The sequence below is a fragment of the Cervus elaphus genome, chromosome 25 (genome assembly GCF_910594005.1).
Source record: "Cervus elaphus chromosome 25, mCerEla1.1, whole genome shotgun sequence".
NCBI lineage: Eukaryota > Metazoa > Chordata > Mammalia > Artiodactyla > Cervidae > Cervus > Cervus elaphus.
In genome coordinates this window covers 40931967-40943620 of record NC_057839.1, presented here as the reverse complement: position 1 = coordinate 40943620, position 11654 = coordinate 40931967, and the positions used below count along the sequence as shown (strand labels likewise).

Sequence of the window (11654 nt, the reverse complement as noted above, 5' to 3'; positions counted from 1 at the left end):
GAGCTACCTGAGCTAATGCTGGACTCCCCAAAATACACTGAAGCCCAAAACCAACTAGCCAAAGTGGAAGGGGCCATCAAGACTTTTGAAGGGATGGTGGGAACTGCCAAGTGGCAAATTATTGGTACCAGAGGAGCTGGCACCCACTCTGGTAAGCCAAACACACCAAGTGACCCATCTAGGCCATGATAAATTGGAAGAGCTAATTTGAAAATATTTCTTGGTTCCCTGCCTCTTTTCCCTATGCAGGACAAAATCTCAGAACTGCACTGCCTGCTCACAGGTCAATGCAGCCTCTCAGCACAGACAGAAACCTCCAGGGATTCAGCTAAAAGGAATGTTGCCCTTTGAACACCTGGAAGTGGACTTCACTGAAATGAAACCTCACCGACACTACCATTACCTGCTGGTCATAGTATGTATGTTCTCGGGATGGGTAGAAGCTTTTCCTACCCGGACTGAAAGAACATCAAAAGTAGCCTGGTGCCTGCTTAGGGAGATAGTTCCCAGATTTGGATTTCCTACCAGCATTGGATCGGACAATGGCCAGGCTTTTGTGGCTGGTTTAGTATAACAAGTAAGGAAAACTTTAAACATCAAGTGGAAATTACATCCAGCATATAGGCCCCAGAGTTCTGGGACGATGGAAGGAACCAACCGGACACTTAGAGACACTCTCCAAGTGAATCTTAGAGACTGAGTGCTCCTGGGTGGGCTTGTTTCCAACGGCTCTGCTCAGACTCAGGATGACTCCACCGTCCCATGGCTATTCTCCGTACGAAATTATGTATGGGAGTCCCCCTCCCATAATAAAACAGATGTCAATAAATTTGCCTCAGGTAAGGGGAGATGAGATTTCACAGCAGATGGAACAACTGGGTAAGGTAATAAATCAGGTAACTAAGTTTGTACAAGAAAGGGTGCCGTTCCCCCTTAGGGAACAGATTCATGAATTTGTGCCCAGGGACAGGTGTGGGTCAAGGACTGGAAACACGACTCCTTGGCCCAACATTGGAAAGGTTCATGTACTGTTGTTCTAGCCACCCCCACAAGCAGTTAAAGTTGCAGGTGTCACTCCCTGGATCCACCACATGAGGATGAAGAGAACATACCACACATACCCAGAAAACGCTGAGTGGACTGTGCAGAGGGATCCCACTGACCCTCGAGAGACTAAGATCATCCTTTAGAAGAAGAAGGAAAAGAAGATCCCAGATAAGCACCTTCAGGATGAAGCCATATAATCAACTCCTGCTGCTTGGCCTCATCAACGTGATTTTGAATTTAACTTCCATTTCAACTCAGGACAATGTTTTCATCTCAAAGGCACATTCCTAAGTGGACTTCCACAACACCTCTAACTGCTGGGTATGTGGGGCTATGCCTCTGTCTGTGATGGATGGACTTCCTTGGTGGGTGTCACTGCTCCACCAAGGAGATTTTAAACCACTATGCTCTTTTCTGGGACAACAAAAAGAGACTTTCTTTTCTCTTGTCAGTCATAATCTCTCCCTGCTCTCTTGGTGTAAGCCAGACCTACAGTCAACAGACTCAGGTCATGGGGTTACATTTGATGTAAACACCAGTTTCATAGGAGTAACAAAAGCCTATACCTCATATTTAAAGAACAAAAGGGAAAAAGCTCCCTGACCTGCAAGGGAGGACAGGCCTCTAGGTATGTTGAACAATTCTACCAAGTCTGGGATGAATATTTCTGGATGACCCCAGGAAAGGGTCAATTAATCACTCCCACTGCTATATGCTGGTAACAAAAAGAACAAAGGGTAGAGTTTGGTGACCTCCATTAGACCCAAAAGAACTAAAACATATGGGGTACCTATCCCCCAAACAGTGTAAATGAACATTCGAGGTCACATACCACCCCGACCAGTCCATCCATTGGCCAGGCTCTGATTGGAAATATAACCCTGGAATCCATTGGATGGCACCCAATGGAACCCAGTGGCTTTGTGGGCCTAAACTTTGGCCTTGGTTACCAATTGGCTGGTTAGGCCGCTACACACTGGGATTCACTTTTGCCCATGGCAGCATAAAGCCTAACCTACAAGCCCTGGTAAATCTACCTTATTTACATTTTAGTTGGACAAGGTCTGTGTTTCAATGGTATGAGTATATTGCTGCCTTATTTGTACCTTCTATAGGGACAACTGATATTATGATTAAAGTAGAGGCCTTGACTAATTTCACAAAACAGGCCCTCCTAGATGGTGCTAAAGCCATCCAAGCCTTAAATGAAAATCCAAAGGAGAAAAGCGGTAATTCAAAATAGAATGGCTTTGGACATGCTCACAGCTGCTCAAGGAGGGACCTGTGCTATAATTAAGGTTGAATGTTGTGTTGTTGTGTATATATTCCTGATTTATCTGGTAATGTATCGGCTGCTTTAGATGATTATGAAAAACCAGGTAAAAGCAATGTCAAATGAAAACATTCCTTTCTGGACTTTGGTCCTATCTTGGGTGAAGGGTGATTGGTGGAAAACTATATTTACCATTGTCACAGTTGCCTTAGTAGTTCTGCTTTGTGGACAATGCATTTTACAGTGTATTATGAACTTTGTAACCCAAAGGTTGGTGTCGTTCTTCCAAACTGGTGGTTGGAGAGTCAGGGTACAATATATCCCTGTGAGTGATGCTCATACTATGAGTTAAGAGCATCAAGAACGGGGAATGAAGGAGGAAACAGATAAAACAGGCTCCATCTTGAAAGGAGGACTCCATCTTGGGCCAGACTGTGGACTTTGAGCTATATGCCCAGTATCTATGGAAACGACATACCAACTGGAAAACCAGTCCTCCCGATGGAAGACCCCCAGGTCTTGTACTTAGACTCTCCATTGCCTAAAAGAATACCCTAATTATCTGTGTAACCAAACAGAATCATAAATTCTATTATGCTTATTGGGTATGACCACAGGCTTATTGATAACTGTCCACTGTTAACTACCCAGGCTTAAGACATACGAATTATGGGTTTAAGCATATGAATCACGGGTTAAGTTTGATTTTACCTTTCTTTTCCTTTGTTCAGACTAGTTTCAGAGAATTTGGGGAGGTGGTTTGAGCATGTACACTTAGGGTATATAAGGTTTTCCCCAAAACTGGTCAGGGTCCTTGGCTAAGAGAAGACTCTGCCTTGGGCCCGCTGGTGTAATAAACCTCACTCCACTATCTGCATTGTCCTTCTGAGTGTTTGTTTTCTGGAACACGTGGCTAAAACAGTGGGACAAACATCTTGAATATGGTTTCCTAATAAGAAAGATTCTCTTTTCATCTAGTGGACAAACATGGGAATTTTGAACCTTTACCAAGAGGTCAGATGGTTATAGTAACTATTTTGGGCAGGTAGTTAATGTTTCTCTCCTTGGACTTTTTTTATTTGTTTGGTATCCTTGGTGTTGTAACCCAATATTGAGAAAGCTGAGATTGATTTTTTTGAGGGTCATGAAGAGACCACCACAGCTCTTATTTTTTACTAGTTGTGATAAGAAAGAACATCAAGATGAGGACATAGGACTTTCTTAGAAACACTTTTATGAAACAAAGTTTTCATGGTACTACAGGGAATATACATTTCAAAGGCTAATTGTGTGAAACTTCTCTCTCAAAAGAAAGTTGGAAATCAACCTTTGTTGATTGTTGTCTTACTTCTGGATAAGAAAGTATCCTGGGCTGAGAGTATATAATACATATACTCATAAGCATGATGATGAAACACTCAGCAACACTTTCAATCTTATGACTAGGGTTATCTATTTCCTGAGGGAGCAGGTTTTGGGGATTTTTTATTGTACACAGTGAGGGTACCTACAAAATGCCCATAGAGATGTGCTAAGTTTTAGTCTTAAGCTTCTGAGCTTTTAACTTCTTAAGTTTCTAAGCAGAAGTGGGTGGTAGCTTAGAGGGTAAAAGTCTGCCTGTGAGGTGGGAGAGTGGGGTTTGATACCTGGGTTGGGAAGATCTCCTGGATAAGGGATTGGCTACCCACCCCAGTATTCTGGCATGGAGAATTCCATGGACAGAGGAGCCTGGTGGGCTACAGTCCATGGGGTTGCAAAGAGTCGGACATGACTGAGCAACTAAGCACATGTGTATAAAACAGAGAAAACATTAGTTGTTCATACAAACTTGGATTTAATTAAACTGAGGAGTTTAGTCAAGATTCATGGGGGAAATATATAGAATGATAAACTCTTAAAACTGGGTAGAACTTAAAAGGACACATTAGATTTCTGGAAAGATGTCCCTATTTTTGATTACTTATAAAGACATGAAGTGGAGAAGGGGAGTGAAGGAAAACTAAAAAACACTCCAAACCAAAATGTACAGTCAGACTATAGCCAGAAACTTGAAAGAAATATCAGGATTAACATAATCCATGGTACTGAATTGAGAATCATGATTATTAAGCCACATGTGATTTGCTGCTAGAAACAAAGCCAAACTGTTGGCTACAAATCAGGTAGGGAGAGTGTTCATTCCTTTCCTGAAACTGCAGGTGGGTTCTTTTCCACTAGCGCCACCTGGGAAGCCAGTGATGGAGCTCTGTGTATTGAATTAGGACCACTGAATTAGATGATGCACAAAAATGCCTCATCTTTAGAAGGTCCTTCTTCCATGGACTCTTCCTTTCTCCCCACCTAGACTTTTCTTGCTGGATGTGTGTTCCAGGATTCATTGTGCCACTATTCAGTCTTGTAACATTCAACTTCATTGTTTTCTGGGTATTGAGACTTTATTTTTTTTTGGTATTGAGACTTTTATACAGATATAAAAGGGACACCCTACTGGACTGAAGATGGTTCTGTTTAGCAGAGGGGTAGCTAAATGGTTCTATTTAGCAGAGGGGTTGCACAGAGTTGGACATAACAGAAGTGACTTAGCACACACATCATCAGTGGCATTCTTGTCAGGAGCTAATCTTGAACTAGGACATGTCATCCAGTCCTCCAGCTGTGGACCAGAAAACTTACAGTTCAGTACCCATTGAGCAGGTCCTGAAATACACTGTACACATTCTATGTTCACAAATATTGGGTCTAAGGAGATTGAGTTTCACTCCTGGATGAGTTAACATGAAAAATAAATAGCCTAGCTAGTGGAAAAAGGGCATAACCAGGGAAGTGAAACATCACTTCAAAGACAATTTTAGAACTGTTTCTCACCCTCAGTGTATGTGGAAAAAGGACAGTGTAGAAAAGGATGGGCAACCATTGTGAGATAAAGAGATGGAAGAAAAAAAGGTGCTGGATGAGATAAGGAGGGATTATAGGGAAGCAGAAAATAGTAATAATATTGGGCTGACCAAAAAGTTTGCTTGGATTTTTCCCTAAGATGTTATGGAAAATTCCAGACGAACTTTATGGCCAACCAAATAGTATTAATAGATCTACTGAAGGCAATAGGAGGTGAAACTGACACTATAAGAAACAGAATCAGACACTCTCTAAAGTATAGAAGCTGTACATTGTACTCCCTCAAAGGAATAAATGAGGTAAGAGATATCCCTAAAATGGGGAACAAATCAAATTAGTGTTAATTTGTACTCATGAAAAAGAGAAGAGTTATCACAATGAGATACCACTATACACCTCCTAGGACAACTATAATGAGAGTAACAATACCGTATGCTAAGTAGTATTCAGGATAGCTGAAACTCACATGGTATTCAGGATAGCTGAAACTCACATGGCTAAGTGGTATTCAGGATAGCTGAAACTCACATGGCTGGTAGTGGTGTTTTACACAGCTACTTTGGAAAATTGCTAGTAGCTTCTTAACAGTTAAAACTATGGCCATCTTTTGACTTCAAAATTCCAGTCTAGGTAATTAATTATCCAAAAGAAGTGAAAAATATATTCACAACAACACTTACAAAAATATTATAGCTGCTTTATTCATAGTAGCCCCAAACTGGGTAGCCTTTCCCTTCTCCAGGGGATCATCCCAACCCAGGGATTGAATTCGGGTCTCCCGCATTGCAGGTGAATTCTTTACCAGCTGAGTCACAACAGAAGCCCAGAAATAGCTCAGATATCCACAAATAGGAAAATCAATAAACATATGGCAGTGTATTCATAAAATAAAATTCTATTCAGCAATAAGTAAATGAATTACTGATATAAGCAATAACATGGACAAATCTAAAAAAAAGAAGTCTTATACATAATACTGTAAGATTCCATTTATATGATATTCAGAATAGCAAAACTAATCCAAGTTGATAGAAATCAGATCAGCGGTTATTTCTGGTCATGGGGTTGCCTTGGAAGGAACATGAAGGAATTTTCTGGAATGATGGAAATGTTCTGTATCTTACAGGGATTGGGTTACTTAGATATATGCATTTGGCAAAACCACTAAAACTATACACTTCAGAGTGCTTGTATTTTATCAGATGTAAATTACCTATCTAAAAAAAGTATTAAAAATTTAAAAGTATATTTTAAAAAGGGAATAAAGATTCTTTTCCATTATAGGTTATTACAAAATATTGAATATGGTTCCCTGTGCTATACAGTGAGTCATTGTTCTTTATCTATTTTATATATTGTAGTGTGTATCTGTTAATCCATACTCCTAATTTAGTCCTCACTCCCCTTTCTACTTCGGTAACCATAAATTTGTTTTCTATGTCTATGAGTCTGTTTGTAAATAAGTTCATTTGCATAATTTTTTAGACACAACACTGTAAGTCAACTATGCTTCAATTTTAAAAAAAGCGAAAAGAGAATAAAGAAAATATAATCAAAGGAATATTCAGAATTATTTTAAAAATTAAAACAATCTCCCCAATACTAATGCAAGATCTGACTCTGGAAACTTAATTGATTCAGCAAGTACTTTGCAAAATCAATAAAAAGACCTCACACCTAGACACATTATGATAAAATATTGAATTACAATGTAAAAGCCATAAAAATCCAGGAAGAAAAACAGATGAATAAGAAACAATAACATGGAAGAGCTCAGATTTTTCTACTACATGACTAAATATGAAAGGCAAGAAAGATGGTTAGATAAGAATTTTATACCCAGACAAATCATTATGTTGAAACCTGACAGAATTTGTTCAAGTTAAGCAAAGGCTCAATAAAAATATGCATATAACGTACTTGCCCTGCTTAAAATAATTCTTGCAGACATTTCAGCTGCCTGAGAGATTAATTAAAATAAGGCAAAAGTAAGAAATTTGGCAAAAGGACAAGAGCTATGGACACAGACATCAAGTAACCATAGAACTGTCCAGTAATGTACCATAAATATGATTGCTTGCTGAGTAGGTAAAATAATTCACAAAAGAGAAATCATGTAATATAAAATACTGACAGTAACTTGAATAAAAATGCTAAACTATTCTTACAAATACTGAGAAAAAGGCTGAAAGGATGTAAAAATGGATTAAAATTCTCATCTGTGGGGGGGTGTTATTCAAACACACTGTTTCATTCTGAACTTGATTAGAAAAGTAGGTATTCATATCTTTGACTTTGGTAAGCATACAGTATAAGTAGAAATGTGAAAAATTTCAAGTGCGATCACTTGTAGAAATAAAGAGGATGACTATCTTCTAAATTATTGGAAAAAATTATTAGCAAAACCAAACCATAGTGTCCATGGCAAAAGATAGAGACAAGGATGAACAAAATATTGAAAAAAGTAAGATCAAATTAATATAATTTTGATTGCTATAACTGATATAAATTTCCAAATGAGAGAAGAATACTTCTATGGGCAAATGAATTTAAGAAATGCTCAAACTCAGGGGAATATTTCTTTACTGCAGATCTCAGAATCTTAATACATTAATACAAATTGTGAACCCCTGGGGGACAGGATTTCATTTGGAAGAGTAGATAAAACAAGCTTATTTTATTAGCTCTCACAGAATATACTTTAAAATAATGTTAAACAAAGAAGCAGTCTTTTTAAAATCAGTATTAAGACAGAATGCTCACTACTATCTTTTAGTTACCAGAAGTTACCATCAGTATTGTAAGACATCAAATAGAAATCAAAGGCAACTATTGGAAGGAGGGAAATTATCATTATTTACAGACACTATGATTACAAACTCTTATAATCAACTAAAACCTCATAATTAATTATAATGAGTTAAATAGATGGAAAAAATTACACATATATTTCAGCTGTATCAGACAGATGATACTTTTAAAAGATCCACTCATAAAGAGAAACTAAAATTATAAAATATGTAAGAATAACCCTAATAAGAAATGTGAGGACCTATATGAAAAAACTGTAAGGTTTTGAAAAGAAATATAAAAGATAATTAAAATAAGCTCAACGCTTCCTGATGGGCTGACTCAATACTAAAATGAATGCCATTTATTCCACAGCTGACCCCTAGGTTCATCATGTGCGTGCGTGGTAAGTTGCTTCAGTCCTGTCCCAGCCTGTGTGAGCCTATGGACTGTAGCCCGTCAGGCTCCTCTGTCCATGGGATTCTCCAGGCAAGAATCCTGAAGTGGATTGCCACGCCCTCCTCCAGGGGATCTTCCCGACCTCAGGACTGAACACGCATCTCTATGTCTCTTGCATTGGCAGGTGGGTTCTTTACCACTAGCACCACCTGGGAAGCCCAGGTTTACCATATTCCCAGTCAAATTACCAATGGGATATTTTATGTGTGTGTGCATGTGTGTGTGTACACAAATGTGTGTGTATCATGCGGGTGGTTTAGTTGCTAAGTCGTGTCTGACTTTTACAACCCCATGGAATGTAGCCTGCCACGCTTCTGTGTTCATGGGGTTCTCCAGGCAAGAATACTGGAGTGGGTTGCCATTTCCTTCTCCAGTGTGTGTGTGTGTGTGTCTGTGTTGTGTGTGTGTGTGTGTGTATGTGTGCACACATATATATATGTATTTATACAGATGATATAAATGTATATACTCTTATACTTTTCAAAATCATTTTGGAGTTTATCTAAGAGAACACACTGGCAAGAGTAGATAAAGCAATTTTGAAAGTAAAAAGTGATCAGAGGGTACATGCCCTACTGGTTTAAATGTTTCATAAAATTCAAAACCACCATGATGCTGGCCCAAGAACTGACATGACATAAACCTAAGTAAAACTGACATGACATAAACCTAAGTAAAACATGACGTGTGTAAGAACTTAATATGTGTAATTAAAGCACTACTTATTGAATGAAAAGGCATGAATTACACAGTATATTCCCTGCCCATGGTTACCCTCTCCTGGACCTCAGCAACAACCTCCCCAAGCGTCCTCTGGTCAACCTATAGACAACTGCGCCCCTCGCCCCACTGCGCATGCGCATGCCTTCCGGGCACTCTGGGCTGTAGTCAGTATCTAGCGTTTAAGGGACTGAACCTGCACACATACTGTTTCCTCCGCCCCAATTCACACTGCCCTTGTCTCTTCATTCTCAGCTAGGAAGCTGCTTTCTTCTAGAAGCCTTCCCGTATCCCCAAAGTACAGACTAATGTCTCACACCACTCTGTACTTCCTCTTGCACAGCTTATAATAAGCTACATTATAATGGCCTGGGTTTTGTTTGTATGTCTCCCTTATTAGGCTGTAAGCTCTGAGGAGGTGAAGTCATCTCTGTCTTCTTTTCTGTTTTATCCCTAGTATCTTGCTTGGTGGGCTTCCCTAGTGTCTGGATGGTAACGAATCTGCCTGCCAAGGCATGAGACGCAAGAGATGAAGGTTCAGTCCCTGGGTTGCGAAGATCCCTTGGGGAAAGGAAATGGCAACCCACTCTAGTGTTCTTGCCTGGGAAATGTCACTTAAATGCTAGATATTGACTACAGCACAGAGTGCCCCACGCGCATACGCAATAGGGTGAGGGGCACAGTTGTCAATAAGTTGAGCAGAGGACCCTTGGGGAGGTTGTTGCTGAGGTCCAGGAGAGGGGTAACCATGGACAGAGAAGCCTGGTGAGCTACAGTCCATGAGGTCGCAAAGAGTTGGACACGACTGAGCAACTGAGCACACACAGATGCATCTTGCTCAGTGCCTAAACACATGATGCTGTTAGTTACTTGCTGAGTGAACCGCTAAAAAGTAATCACAAAGGAAACATCTGATAGACTTCAAGCCACAAAACTTTACAAATTTGTTTGTAAAAATATTTTCATCAGAATTAAAAGACAATCACAAAATTGGAGAAATATTTATAACAAATATTATAGAAAACAGATTGATACCCTCCAAATATAAAGGATTCAGTTTTTTAGAGTTAAGAAATACTAAGAAAAATGAAGAAAATATTGAGTCAAATACAAATAATAAATCAACTTGAAAGCATAAGTAACACAGTAAGAAATATGGAGGGTATTAAATGTATGAAAAATTAGTTATACCTGCTAATTGAAGAAATAGGATTAATATTATTTTAGACTTATTAGATTGGAAAAAAGAGCACATTCATATGAGAGAACATTATGTGAACTTAAAAATCATGCTTTCACAAACTACTGACATAAGACTATCATAAAATATTGTTTCAAAACGAGATTTTAAAAAGATATGCATACAAAGAATGAAACAGGAAAAATTTTCATCATATATAAACAATGTTTTTTTGGGGGAGTGGTTGAATTATGGGTGCTACCAATTTTCTTTATCCTATTTCATAATGCCAGAAAAAAGGTAAAAAATTTTAAGCCCATATAAAAATCCCTGTTTCTAACCCTTTACCAGCTTCAGGAACTCACTCTCTAGTATGAGAACAGTTTTCATATTCTCATGCAAAATTACTCTATCTCCTTGTGCTGTGTCGCTCAGTCGTGTCCAACTCTTTGGGACCCCATGGACTGTATCCCACCAGGCTCCTCTGTCCTTGGGATTCTCCAGGCAAGAATACTGGAGTGGGTCACCTATCCCTTCTGCAGGGGGACTTCCTGACCCAGGAGTCAACCCAGGGTCTTCTGCATTGCAGGTGGATTCTTTACCAGCTGAGCTACCAGGGAAACAAGGTACCAAATAAAATTAAACTTTCTTAGAATTCATTGATGGAGAAAAGATGCTTATCCTTGGGCAAAATGAGTGCTGAGAAGCAAGTCAATATAAAACAAACAAACCCTCAAACATCAACAGGGTACTTAACGCCCATGGTTCAGAATTGACCAGACTTGAGGGGTAAACCAGTTAGTTGGTTTATTGCTGGAAACAGTTCACAGAGATGGAAATCCAAAGAAGACATTAAGAAAAATTACAGCATGCCTGAGATCCTGAAGAATTAACACTCATGGAGGGTGTCAATCAAGCTGAGTGGTACAACAACAGTCATTTGCACCTCTTCTCGAAGGAAAACATCTTAACTGTGTGACAGTACCCAGGCTTGGGCCACCTGCCAGTCTATAATTTAAAAATCATACTAGGCAAGCCAGTATCTTACCAATTGCCTTAACTTCTAAGTTCACAGATATTTACTCTTGCCTCCTGCAATAGTCTCCACAGAGTAGCCTGCATGGTTCTTGCTATTTATCTCTTATTTTTTAAGTTTATTTTTATTTTAAAATTATTTTTAGTTGAAGTATGGTTGATTTACAATGTTTCAGGTGTATAGAAAAGTGATTCAGTTATATATATATATATATTCTTTCTCAGATTCTTTTCCACTATAGGTTGTTACAAGAT

At 39.0% G+C, this 11654-nt stretch overlaps 1 pseudogene; it reads left to right on the top strand.

Annotated features, from left to right (window-relative positions):
- Positions 1 to 1230: 1230 nt before the first annotated feature.
- LOC122683595 lies at positions 1231 to 2672 on the top strand (annotated as a pseudogene).
- Positions 2673 to 11654: the final 8982 nt, after the last annotated feature.